The sequence below is a fragment of the Chinchilla lanigera genome, unplaced genomic scaffold (genome assembly GCF_000276665.1).
Source record: "Chinchilla lanigera isolate Chin_1 unplaced genomic scaffold, ChiLan1.0 scaffold00002, whole genome shotgun sequence".
Lineage (NCBI taxonomy): Eukaryota > Metazoa > Chordata > Mammalia > Rodentia > Chinchillidae > Chinchilla > Chinchilla lanigera.
The window spans coordinates 1,399,743-1,413,637 of record NW_004955403.1 but is presented as its reverse complement, the minus strand read 5'-3'; the positions used below and the strand labels follow the sequence as shown (position 1 = coordinate 1,413,637).

At 43.2% G+C, this 13,895-nt stretch overlaps 1 long non-coding RNA gene across 1 annotated transcript; it reads left to right on the top strand.

Moving 5' to 3' along the window:
* The first annotated feature begins 3,136 nt into the window (after positions 1-3,136).
* LOC106148706 lies at positions 3,137-11,592 on the top strand. Its single transcript, XR_001234358.1, has 3 exons — positions 3,137-3,503; positions 8,068-8,507; positions 10,829-11,592. It is a non-coding gene; the product is annotated as an uncharacterized LOC106148706 (long non-coding RNA).
* Positions 11,593-13,895: the final 2,303 nt, after the last annotated feature.

Genomic DNA, 13,895 nt, shown 5'->3' with positions numbered 1-13,895 from the left:
CCGGTGACGCCCGGGTGCTCCTGGGCGCTGCGCGCGCGGCCGGCCCGGCCGCCCCGGCTTCTGCTCCTCCGCGGCGCGGTGTCACCGCTCCGATCGGAAGGTCACTCGATCCCCGCTCTCGCGGCAGGCACTGATGTTTTATTTTCTAGTTATAATTTTAAGCACAGGCCCGAGGAATCTCACATTATGTGGACGTTTGGTCCCAGCCTCCCGTGCGTGGAAGTGCGCCGCGTGAGTGTCGGGGCCGGCCCGCGTCGCCCAGATGCCACCCTTGGCGTGTGGCAGCGCCTGGCAGGAGCGGGGCCCAGGGGCTGGCTCCGCGCCAAGCGGGGATCCACGCTGCCAGCCAAACCCACCCGTAACTTTAATTGCATGAATCCTTCTTGGCCGGAGCCTGCTGTGCCTGTCAAGCTGTCGCCGCGCTTCACCCAGCGGTGTGTGCTGCCCTCGAGTCGGCCCTCTGGGGTCGGCTGGCAGCGCAGACCCCGGTGGGGTCCCGAGCACCTCCCCGCGCGCTCGCCCTCCGAGACTCCCGGCCCCGCGCTCCAGACGTCCTGGGCGCTCCCCGCCACATCGCGGCCCTCACTGGCTTCGCCTTCTCTCTTGAGCTTTTATTGCCTGGAGCTTTAGCTGCGCCTTCCAGAAAGTCCTGCAGTGTCCAGAGGGACACGGAACGGAAGCCCCTACATCTCCCCTTCCCACGAGGCTGCGTGGCAAACGGAGGCAGGTGGCAGCGCTAGGCGAGGTCATCACGTCCTCCCGCGGAAACACCGACAGCCATCCCACCCGGGACGCGAGGAGAACTGCTTTGTCCCTGCCTGTCACCCAGAGTGTGGGCTCCGTAAGGCGACACCTGGGCACGCTTTCTGCACCTTACTCGCCAAACGCCTGGCTCCAAAGCAGGGCCCTGTTCCCCTTGGGGCAGCTCCCTTTGAGGGCGTGTGCTTTTGGAGAAGACAAGGAGACAGACAGGAGCGCAGCCCAGGAGAAGTGTCACAGCACAGCTCAATTTTCCGTCCGCTTAGAGAACAGTCGGCATGGTGGCCGCGGTGGCACGTCTGACCCCAGCCTCCTGGGAGGCTGGGGCAGCAGGGTCACAGCTTCCAGTCAGGCAGCCTGAGCAACTTAGCAAGACCCTCCCCAAAATAAAAATGGAAAGGGCCGGCGTAGCCCTGTGGTAGTGTGTGCCCGCCAGCTGCGAGGCCCTGAGTTTAATTCCCAGTACCAAAAATTTTTCAAAAGAAAGAATTGAAGGGTACCATGGGGGAAGCAGGTCTTGCAGGAGCCTCTCCCGGCCCAGTGAGTGGAAGGAGGACAAGAGGGACAGCCCTGTCCACAGGTCACCAGAGCCAGGGAGCCCCTGCAGTTTAAGTAGGCATCAAAAGACTCTGTGATGCACTGTTTTTAAAAATCAAAATCAGGGGCTGGGGATTTAGCTCAGCGGCAAAAGCGCCTGCCTGGCAAGCGCAAGGTCGTGAGTTCGGTTCCCGGTACCGGAAAAAAAAAAAAAAAAAAAAAAAAAAAAAAAAAAAAAAAAAAAAAAAATCAAAATCAGTGCACAATGGAATCCGTGGTGAGAATTTTAAACAAAGACAGCATCCTGCCCGCCCTTGCCCCTGCTCAGCCTCGCCTGATCCAGCCCCGTGCGTGGGTTGCCCGTGCGCCAGCACCTTTGGGGTCTGAGGGCTGAGCAGACTGTCCTCTCTCCAGCCCCTAAATGGGTAGCAGAACCGGAAATGTCCGCGGTAGAAACTTCAGGGTCAGTGGAGACACCTGATTTACAGTGTGTTCAAGTTTCTGGATTGCCATATAAGGGAGGCAGTCAGCTCACAGTTGTAATTTTTGCATTTATTCTTTAAAGGTTTTAATAATTTATTTTTTAGTTTTGTGAGCTCATGTTTCCCTGTGTGCAACGCATCTTCTTTCCTTCCCCCCACCCCTCCACGTCTAGAGCAAGCAGGAGAACTCCGGATCTCACAATATGATTAGGAATCATATTATTATGAATTATGCTGCAGAACTTTGAAACACCTTCAAGAATATTTCAACTAATGAATCTATTTGCTGTTTTCATATCATAGCATTTACCAGAGTTCAGGACAACCTTCAAAAGACAGAAATCTAATTCCTTTGGGGACTTTACTTTCACTTTCTTTTCTTTTCCTAAATCAAATTTTTTTGTCTTCTCTCCTTCTGGAACATGAAAAGATTTTATTCTTCTTTCACTTAGCTGTGAGTCTAAGACAAGTTAAGTTTTTAATTACTTGCAAGTTTTAAATTTTGTATCATGTGACCTTTGAAATATGTGTTCTATTAGTCATTAGCTAAAATAGCAAACGGCTTTCACTGCTGCATTTTTGTTCTGGAGGGGTGGGAGCTGTGCTACTAACGTATTTGAAATGATGAAAAGCAACCTCATGCCCAGAAAGAAGTTACAAGACCACAAGCACCTCCACTGCCCACCCATCTGTGCCTTATGTAAAGTCATCTCTGGCTATTTTTGTCCTATTGAGGAAGCAGAGGAAGCCCCATAAAATTGCCTGAATTAACTATGCTTGGCGCGTTCATATTCTGGAAACGCCTTTCCCTCTGTCCAGTGTGGACTGGAATCCGCCGATCTCTTTGTCATGGGTGGAAGGTGAGCACAGCTGTGAGCTCGAACTGGAGCCCAGTAGAGTAGCAGGGTTACCTCAGGCCATGAACAGGAGCTGACATGGACACGGACTCACTCATGACGCCTTGCACTTGCTAAAGGCTTATCTCTGTCAGGGAGCTCCCCACTGGCTGGAAGGGGGTCTCCTGGAACCTCTATCGAAGCTATGTCTTCAGTACTCTGCAGTTGCATCACAGGCAAGAAGCAAGTCTCTTCCTAAAATAGATGTTGACTCTTTCTTTGCTGAAAATTGGTTCTAACTTATGGAACTGCATTAAGATTATTTCTAAAGCTATTATAATTTACAAAATTCATCATTTTTTCAGAAAAAACTGCTGGGGAGTGTTGAAAGACACTGTCCCCTAAGTAATGGTAAATTTCTTTTTTGCATTGTGAGGTGTTTATCCATAAATATCTACTTAAAAATTCCAAACAGTGGGCAGTGACTGCCAGCTTTTGTGAAGGAAAAGGACATGTCTGGTGACAGCAGTGACTGGTCATGCCCCATCCTGTGGGCATCTCTGCCACTGTGTCTCCAGGTGTACGCGTAGGAATGTGAACTCCTGCCACACCACGAAGCACCAGTCCTGTGTGCATGGGGACCGGACCTGCACTGGGCCCTAGGGCGCCTTCTCCCGACTCGACTGTACTCGGAGGCACCCAGTCTGGAAAGCCAGGAGAGACCCAGCTTCCTGCTCCTGCAAACTTCACACTGCAGGTGCGCTGGAGACCCTGCTCCTTCACCTTTTCCTGTGCATCTAGTTCGTGCCGGAAGGCACTTCACTCTTGAACTGTGCCTTTTCATTGGATGGAAATAGAAAATGTCTACTGCTCACAAAGACTGGAAAAGGTGAGTTTGTGGGTGCTCCTCTTGGTTTTGAACTTTTAATGTTTACTTCATCCTACCGTATGCCTCTGAGTCATTCTTCACTTCTCCTAGCTTGGAAGTCTATGCTCAGGGAGAATATGTGAAAATAAAAGTGCCTAGGCCCTCCTGGCAGAGAGAGCCTAGAGATCACTTGCCAGCCCTCAAGCCTTTGTCCAGAGGATGCCTCAGCTGGAAAGAAGTGAGAGAGAAACAGAGCTTTCAAGGGCCCTGGTCAGGGTGGGCAGTAGGGTGCTTCAGGCCAGCACCCTGCCCCTTTGAGCTTCTTCCAAGCCCCCTAGGTGCCTTTGAGAAGCACATCCTGGTCCTAGGGAGACCACCCCAGCTTCCAGGCTACCTTGAAATGAGGTCCTGGCTCAGTCTCAAGATGCAAGCGTGGACAGCGCATGTTACTTTGTAAAGTATTAGGCAGGCTTTGTAATTTATATGGAGGAAAATGAACATGGATATTCAACTCTGCAATGAGCCAGCAGAGGTTTTAATTCTGCGACACAGAAAGCAGCAGGAGGGAGGAAGACGGGCTCAGAGAGATGCAGTCGGACAGAGTCAGCAGCCCCTGCAGGCAGACAGCAGCCGGAGTCCAGTTCCACCCAGTGGCCGCTGTCCTAGCCCGAGCTACCTTCCGCATCCGCCTCTGCATTCCTCTGTTCTGGGGAATAGAGCAGCATGTTCCTCATGGAACATCTGGGGCTCTGTGTTTTCTTCAGATTTGTGACCCAGGTTTGTTTTCAACACTTTCATCCTTTTGCTTTTGCTTTCATCTCTAGTTATGCCACTTGAACTATGCCCTTAAATTCTGAATGAGGACAGCATGGTCTGCGTAGTGACTTCAGCCACCCATATTCTAAAACCAAACTTAAATTACAAATATAAAACTATGAGATGATGTCAGACATAGAGGCATATGTCTGCGATCCCAGCACTCTGGGAGGCTGAGGCAGGAGGATAGCAAGTATGAGCCCAGCTTAGGCAGCTCAGTGAGATCCTGCCTCAAAATAAGAAATGACTGGGAATGTAGCTCAGTACTATGTAAAGAAAAATACACGATGAAAATACGTTTAATAAATTAGAAAAACTGTATCAAATATTCATTTGATTGTTAAGAATTTGAATTTTATCCACAATTCATGCAATTGTTAATGTTTGGATTTTATTGATTAATGGAAGACACAAAAGACTCTCTTGTATTTTTCCTAAACACTAATACTTTTGAAGTAATTATTCAAATTATAAAACATATGTTAAACTACTTCTACCTAACTCGATTTCTAGAGCTTATTGGTAAAAGCACAAGTGCTAGAGAGGGTTGAGGGATGAGTATTTTAAGAATTTATCCTGAGGCAACCTTCATGGTTTTGACACGGTAATAAACCATCCGGACGACACAACCCTGCCGGATAACTTGATGTTCTAAAGTCTGCCCAGCCTTAAACAAACCCCAAATGATCAATAAAAATATATTTTATTCATTATAAGGAAAGTAAATACCTCTGACAGCATAATTTTATATTATTAAAAAAGATATTTTCTTTATAGCTGTGACTGTGACTGACAGTTATAATATAAATCTACTATGCAGTATTTAATATAATCTAATGGGCTGGCTTTATAATAACAAAGTGGAGTTTTACAGATAAAAGAAAGCTGAACAGGAATCTCATCAAACCGCTCCAGACTGTGAACCCAGACCCAAGAGGGGAAGTGCCTGTCATGGCCGCTGCTGTTTTCCTGGGTGAACTTTTCAGGGTGAGGGATGGTGCCCACGGCTTTCCGGCAGGGCCTGTTCTGCTTTAGGGTCTCCTCTGTTCACTCTCTCAGCACTCCTTGAATTCTCTTTCTCACCCTGCGGTGACACACCCAGCCTTTCCACGCCTCTGGCTTTGCTGCACACTGCACTCCCAAATCACGGGCCACTTCCCTCGCCTTCCACAATCGACAGCCCGCCACGGGAAGTCCGCCGGAGTCCTAGCATCTCGCCCAAGATTCACTATTAGATGTCCTTGTTCCCAGAATGTCTTACACTTAGAAGCAAAACACGGATCGTATTACATTAGTATTATATTATTTTGTAAGTATTTCTCTCCCCTGTTAGATTGAATAGGAATGAGATAATTCTTTCCTTTTTATCTCTAGAGCTTGGTCCAATCTTGAATCATGGCAGACACTTTGTAAGAATGTGATGGAAAAATGAATGACTGCTGTGATAGATGGATGACTACATGTAAGAAGGGATGAATGTGCAGATGGGTTAGTGAACACATAGACAAACCAACGAGGGAACGAATGATGGCCTCAGGTTTCTCAACCTGGGCATTGTGATGCCTTGGGGGCGGTCTCCATTTCAGTGCAGTACTTTTTCCATTACGATTTAACCTTGCTGAGACCCAAATCCAATTCTTAGTGTTCTCATAAAATGTTCTTAAAACCCGAGATCAAAAGCAAACTGAACAAGTATAGTTTGAAAAATAGATTTAAAAGCAGCATTAGAAGTAAAAGTACCCTTTCTCTCAACATATCTGGTTCACTGCAGCCTTTTAAAGATAGTGTTCGTCTGTAGCTGATGTTATTAAACCATGTTTGTTTGACTTGACCCTGCCTAAACGTGTTTCTAGAAGCCAGATGGTTTTAAAATTTTTCTAAATGCCACTTCATAGCACCACCTTGTGGATCTTAGGGGAATTCATTGAGGTCAGTGTAAAATGTCTAGTTATTTCTCCGAAAAAGGACTAAAAGGGAACTCAAAAAACATTTTTTAAAAAATACATTTTGTTTATTGAACTCTTCTACCAAACTCTAAAGTAGAGACATAGTGAAATTAGACTGAATTTTGGTATTTAGCCACTAGTTGCTAGCTGGCTTTAGAAAGGCAAATCACCAGCCTACGTCACTGCCATCACATCTACACCATGTAAATTAGCATCGTGTACAGGAGGAGAGCAAGGAAGGTCACTACGAAGGTCATCCTCGCCTTGGTGCTGTTGAATGTTTGGACTTCCATTTCGAATGCACAGATCTAACTTAGAGTTAAGATTTCCTTATGCACTGGAAGTGTTGGAAGAGCAAAGTGGCGACATCAGGAAGACTGTGAACGCTTTTAATGCTACCCAGAAAATACATGAATCTTTAAACTGTTAAACTGAGAAATAGGAACATTGACAGTAATATTAATAATCATTCCTTTCTGTGACGTCAAGTTTTTAATATTTGATTACCAATTTTTCATTATGAAAATGCAACTGCAATTACATGTTTCCAGGAAGTTCATCCTGTGATGATATGTACCATCCATCTTTGAAAAATGTTCATCTAATACTTAACCACTTGGCATTTGGCCTAATATGTATTTGATATACATATTTGATACTCCTATGCTAGCCTAAAAGGAAAGTGAAAGGAGAGGATGTCAATTATAATGGATTTGAGATCTCTTCCTTCTTTAAATATGAATTGTTTTCTTTCTGACTTGAAAGAAAATATTCAGCACAAAACAGCAGGAACATCAAATCCTGAGGACAGTAAAAGAAGCTTGCGTGGGACTTGTGATATGGGAAAGTGTCTCTACTAACGTATGTAATTACAACCTAACTTTATAGAGAAATGTTTGATTGATGAAATTCTCATTTGCCTCTTCCGTACTGACAGGCAGGATGTCTTTCTCTGTGAGATGAACTCAGCAGGGCTATGTGGACCGAAGGGTGCGTCCCATGGCCGTCTCCTGTGGTCATCTCTTCAAACAGAGGCACAGAGATGCCAGTGGGGCCCGAGGGGTGTCCGGGACCTAAGCTCCGTTTTCTCTAAGTCACAGCGCCATTACTCTGGGAAGTGCTGTACTTTCCAGCATAGCAAAGAGTCTATGAATTGTCTCCTTGGGTAGGAACAGCTCCACTTCCATGTCCTCCTGCCAAAAGTGGCACCAGAGGGTGATTTGACGGAGCCATCCCTCCCAGCTTAGAGACATAACAAGGCCCTGTCTAACTTCCCCTCTCAGTGATTCAAGACAGAAATTATACCTGCTTTTAAGCATTTCTTAATTCCATTTACTTTCCACATATGTCACTGCAGAAAGAGTTCCTTTCTCTTGTAAATATTTCCTTCAACTTTCAGATCTTCTAATTCTGCGGTTCCAGACTCCAGGTTCTAATTCTCTGAAGCTTCATCTTGCACAGACTGTGACCATTCATATGTCAGTGGTCTCGTCCTGAGGAAGCCAGCAAGCCCTCCTCCCCCTTGGTGGCCCACACCCCAACAACGCAGGTCTCACTACACGGTCCATTTTCTGGTAGAATACTCATACTGCCTCTCACTGGTTTGGTGAATCTGCAGGCCATTTTGGCCTCTGTTTTCTGACTTTTTATTTTGGGTTTGGGTGGCCAATTTCCTTTGGGCAGGGTATTTTTGGGAGCCGTGATATTGGGAAAAAGCCATACTTTCCTAAACCTGTGATTTAGCCTTCCTGACATGGAAGATTCGATGTTTCTCTGTACATGTCTCCCAATTCCTTTGTTTTATTGTATTTATTTTCTCCTAGAAACAAAGGAGAAACTCTGAACTGCTTCTGCAACATCAGGATGGCCATTATCAGAGAAATGAACTATCTCTGACCAGTAATCAAGTTCTCAATTCAGGCATCTCTTCATTTTATGACTGCAGCTGTCATTTCAATACCTGATACATTTAATTCAAAGGTAAACTGGAATTTTTGAGACCAAGTTAGAGGGTTCCTTTATGCTATCTTGGTCCAACATGGCTTTGAAGTGAAGGTCATATGGATAATCAATGGGTTTAAAGGGGATTGAGGGTGAAATAAAAAAATAATTCTATCAGTATACACACTGGGACCTGCAGTAGCACGAAGGAGTGGACACCTCTGACCTGCCGACCTCTCACCATTGAAACATGAGGTGGACTTTGTAAGACAGGAATCTAGAAGTGTCCTACATTGAATGGCGACCAACAGTCATGGCATAGGTAATTATCCAGTTAATATCAAATCAGTCATGGTTTCAGATTTAACCTATGAACAAAATAAACAACGTTGGGGGCAACCAAGATAATTTACCTATTGGAACTAAGTATGAAGTTATACTATCAGATATCCCAATAAAAACACAGGCAAAATACTTTTAGTAACTGGATTTTATACCACTATTATATCTTTATTAATTCTATAATATGGAGCCATATATTTCAATAGTTTATGTCATTAACTGATGACAACTTTGTTTCTATTTAATACTTAATGAAAGAGTTTTCATATCATTGTTTTTTCTCTTCAAGTCGTATACATTCATGTTGTTTTATCTAATCTACAAATTAAGCACACTTAAATTACTAATCTACTCACAAATTTTACTTGACAAATGTTTTTAAAAAGTAGGAATTAGACATATTGTGCTCAAAATATTGAAAAATATAATCTCTTAAAATGTCCATCTCTCTCCTCTTTCCTTTTAATTCAAGCTAGTTAGTTTCCTTTGAAGAAGTCTTTTGCCAGTGTTTCTGCAAACTATTTTTGTTTGAAAATTTCAGGGTGGAATAGTTTTTTTAGATGAAGGAAACTGTAGTTGCAATTACAGCTTATAAAGTAAAGAAAACCATAAATTCCCTTTGGCATCAATTTGACTCAGGTCAAAATTAGATTTCCTCTTCCTATAACATTTAAATGAGAAACTCCCCTTTCTGTAAGTAGATAGATCAAGTGGTGTCAGCTGGAAACTACGAAATACCCTGTACAAATACTAGAGTTAAAGTACAACTTTAAGTGAACAGCTCTGTCAGTGAGTTTTGACCTTGTTTGTTACAGTACAAACTTTTGGTCTAGTATTGATGTCTTCTTACATTTCAGTTGAATGAAAACATTAGCTTTGCATTTTTCAGCTTAACGTTGTTAAAATTTAGAATCATTTATTTTCACATCAGGCTTGTGGTGATAGTGATGGTAGTAATTGCAGAGGAAGGTACTGGGGCCATAGGACAAGACTAATTATTAGTGCTATGAGAACGTGAAAAATGTCCTTGGAGAGAGAATTCTTGGCATCCAGGACCTGTAATATAAAGTTGTCTTTTGTTGTTCTTATGGTACTGGAGATTGAACCCAGAGCCTCCCAAGTGCTCTATAACTGAACTACTTCCCCAGCCCTTAATTTTGAGACGGAGTCTCACTAAATTGCTCAGGCTGGCCTTCAACGTTCGACCCTCCTGAGTGGCTGGAATTATAAGCATGCACCAGTTTATAAGCCTAAAAGCTTTCATGGCAGACATTCACAGATCAACTTAACAGTGTCCACTGTGTGGGAAAGTATGAAAGCTGGACTATAAAAATCTCTTCCTTTATTCTGATCCATTCTTACTTGAATGCACACAAATTACTTGAATTCACACAAATTCATACAAATGGGCCTCAACGTAAACTGACAATTCTAAGTCATTTCACATGGGGTACTTAATATACATAGACTAAGGTTTATATCTGAAGTCACAAATCACTGAACTGATAAAGACCTGGAAATCTCCTCTGAAGAGACAGAGAAATATTTGCATCCCATGGTAAGGAATTAGACTTTTAGGTAAACAGAAAATCATGGAGCTGTTCAGCCAGAATCTAAAACTACACAGGCTCATCATCAATCAGTGAGAGGTGAATAAAACACTATAACCTGACAGTCCTACCACTGGACAGAGGGCTACAACGGCTTTTGGCAGTGGCTGACACAGGATAGGACACCGAGCTACATTCTCCAGGTATCTGAGTGGACAGTCTGGCTGAGGACCATTTAGGTTGCGGAAAGAGAAGATGGGTTGCTCTTTAGCATTTCTCCAAGATCACTGAAACATCAGCGATACTGTGCCAAATCTTCATCACAATTGGAAAGGATGTAAAAGTCATTTTTTGTCATGTAGACAAATGTTTTGGGTTTTTTTTTTTTTAATTTCCTTCATATATTATAGGGCAGATTTTCTAAGATTACGGTTCCATGTTCAACAGCTTGTGTAAATGTCTGCTTGTGGGGCTTTACGGGGCAGGGTGTGTGTGTTAGCCTTTTTATTGTAGAAAATTCCAAGCACAGAAGCAAAGAGAGTAGTACAGCAAGTCCTTTGGGCCAAACTTCAACAATTACTAACATGCAGCCAATTGTATTGTATCTATGCTCTACTTTTCCTTTCCCGTCCACTTTGCCCTTCAAAGTATAAATGGAAAGAGAACCCAACTATTTTGCACACATGCTGCATCTATACATTTCAAAGGAGGTTTCTGTAGTGACGAGACCACTGGTCTTTCCCTGACTCAGGTCTGTTTGGGGAAACTTCAGGTCAACCGCGTGGTCAGCACCAAAGAGCCGCTTCACAGCTGGGGCTCCATCCTCTCAAACCTGCTTGTGTGCACCCCCTCACCACTCACTGACGGGCACTGTCACCTTCTGCTCCCCCGGCGACTAGTGCTCACAGGGCAACTCAGCTGAAAGGGCGTGCGAGGGAAGTACGAATAAAGTGTTCGCTTGTCCCATGTGGGAATGCTGAGCGAGGTGGACGCCAGCCTGCACCGCACTTGCCAGAGGTATGATCCTGACACTGCCTCCTTAGGAGACTGCGCCTCCCGTGGGACCTGCTCCTGAGTCTACTTCTTTTCCCTTGGGAAACTGTACCCTCACAAAAAGCCCATCCTGGTGAATTAAATAGACCGCCAAAACAGGGGAAATCGTTCTGTTTAAAGCCCTCACTTACACGAAATGAACAAGTTTTATGTGTGTCTGTTGCCAGTCCCCACCCAACGCTGCCCTTACTTCAGCTGGGCCTGGGAGATGTGAATGGCCGTTTCCTTCTGCAAATGAAAGCCCATAGGGAAGAAAAGACACTTGAAAAAACTCCTGGCTTTGAGAGTGAAATTTCTAAATTAGATGACAACGCTAAGAAAATATGTATATCTCTACATAAAACTACTGTATAATTTAGTAATTCTCATGCATTATCTGAAAATGAATAATAATTATGTGAAGTTGGCTCCCTGATAAATCAATCTCTAATTTAAAAAGTGATGTTTAGAGCTATAAAAGATATGTTTTTCATGCAACATTGAGTGCTAGTCCAAATTCCTGTAAAAGCTATCTGTAGCACTTTGGATTTTTCATGATTCAAAATGGACTTTGTTAATTTGATAGAAACAGACTCAATATTTAAGTCACATAATATATATCTGCAAAGAAAAATATAAAACAATAAAGGTTTTATATAAAATATAAAGGTTTCTTTTGTACTTTAAGTTCAACTGATTTTAACTGTTTATTTTTACTTTCCAATCAAAAAATTCAGTTAAAAAATGCTAGAACATAAAGTATTTTTTATCATCACTTCTTTGGGGATTGAGAATATAAATGGTTTCTAATTTTAAAGGTTCAGGAGATTTAATAGCTGGATGAATTATATTTTAAAATTCCCATTAATTTATTTTCAAATGAGGAAAACCCATAATTCAGAGAAACGGGAAAAAGGCCTTGATTTGTAATTATATCCAAATATGAAAGCCTACATTTTGTAAGCATAAAGATTACATTCTCTTCAAAAGATTTGCAAATTCTCATAGGCACATAACTTAGAGAATGAGAAGATTGTAATTTGAAAAATTACAGATTTCATTGTTTTTGATGTGTGAAACCTATAAACAAATATCAGGAGATTGTATTGCAAAACTGAAAATCCCTTGTTTAGTTTTGCAAGGGACAGTGCCCTATGTGGCTTACAACACTGACTTAAAAGAAAAGTGCAGAGTAATGCAAAAGACACTCTAGTCACTGCATCTAATTACAAAGAAGAATAACTCAGTAAAAATTTTAAGTATCCTTGGGCAGGCGTGTGGTCTGGTGGTCAGAGCATGGGATTTCAAGTCAGTAGTCTAAATTCTATTTTAAACACCACTTTTAAATGTCTCCATGACTTTGGGTATGACATTAACTTTATTTTTAAGAAGGAATTTGAGGTCTGTTCTTGATAATTACAAAGCAGTTTTAAAGTCTTCTTATTTAGGTATAAATCTAATACTGTAAAAATTGGAGGGACAGGTGCCTTCTGGACTTCTGGGTGGTAAAAATTTGACAAAAACCTTTCAAAACTTTTTTAAAAGCCACTTGCCAGTACACAGTGTCACTGCTACACATACACCGCCCCGAATTATCTCCCAGTTGGCCCAGGGCACGGTTCCACAATCGGGAAGACTCCCTCTCCCGGCTTCCAGGAAGCAGCTCCTTTGCCTGAGCCAGCCCTCAGAGAGCACTGCTCCTCGTGTACTGATTGCCATTGTCACTGGAAGGAACTTGTGCATTACATTGATGTGCTTGTTTTGTAAAATTTGTCTATGTGTAGTGTCTTTTAAGTGTTCCTCCAAGTATAATAAGTACAGACAAATCACCGTGTAAGTTTTATTTAAACTACTGCTAGATTTCGAGCCCTGGATGTAGGTAAATGATTCCAACTTTAACACTCTTCTATAAATCAGTGGCCAAGGTGGTTTTCCCTGGGATAATTAACATGTGAATTCAAAGAATGTGACCTGACTTAGAGTACTGCCTGCTTATTCCCTTCCTTCCTCCCTCCCTCCCTCCTCCCCTCCCTCCCTCCCTCCTTCCTTGCTTCCTTCCTTTTCTCCCCATTTGCTTGTTTGCCTTCAATGAAGTCAAGCACTCCATGGATTTTTCCGAGTATAATACTCTCATTTGCTTTTTTAGTCCCCATTTAGCTGGAGGATGCTTTACTGTTAGGAGAATCCACCCAGTCTACTTGCTAAAATACGCAGTACACAAATCAGAAACAAAAAGCAGACTCGGGAATCGGTGGAATAGGAAAGCAGAGTGCAGTGGGTTAGACAGAGTTCGGCCCAAACCTCAAACTCAACAAGAGCCCACAGAGCCTGTTCTATTGCACGCACTCCAGGCAAACGTGATCTTTAGAAACAGCAATTTATCAAGACAATGCTACAAAAAAGGAAATGGAGACCATTATACGGCAACATAAAACAGCTTAAGGACAGGTCTTGTTCTACGTCTCCCTGATTAGAAATGCAGTGTAAGAAGGCCTTGCAAAAGTACTTACAAGGCTATTAAACGGTGCAAATCTCAGGTGAGAAATCGCGGAGTTAAAGGATGGAATTCCAACAGGGTCAGTTGGATATTCTGGCTTTACACAGGAGGAGAGTTAGAAATAGGGCTGTCGCTGCACGTGTCCTCTCGGGAGGGCCCTGCAGCGGAACCAGCGCGGTCGTTTGCAGCGGCTCTAATCGCTTCAGAGATGGCCTCTGCCTTCCTCGAGGAGCTCACGTTAAACAAAAAAGGCAGGAAATCCAGCTCACTAAGTTCGTGAAATTAAAGA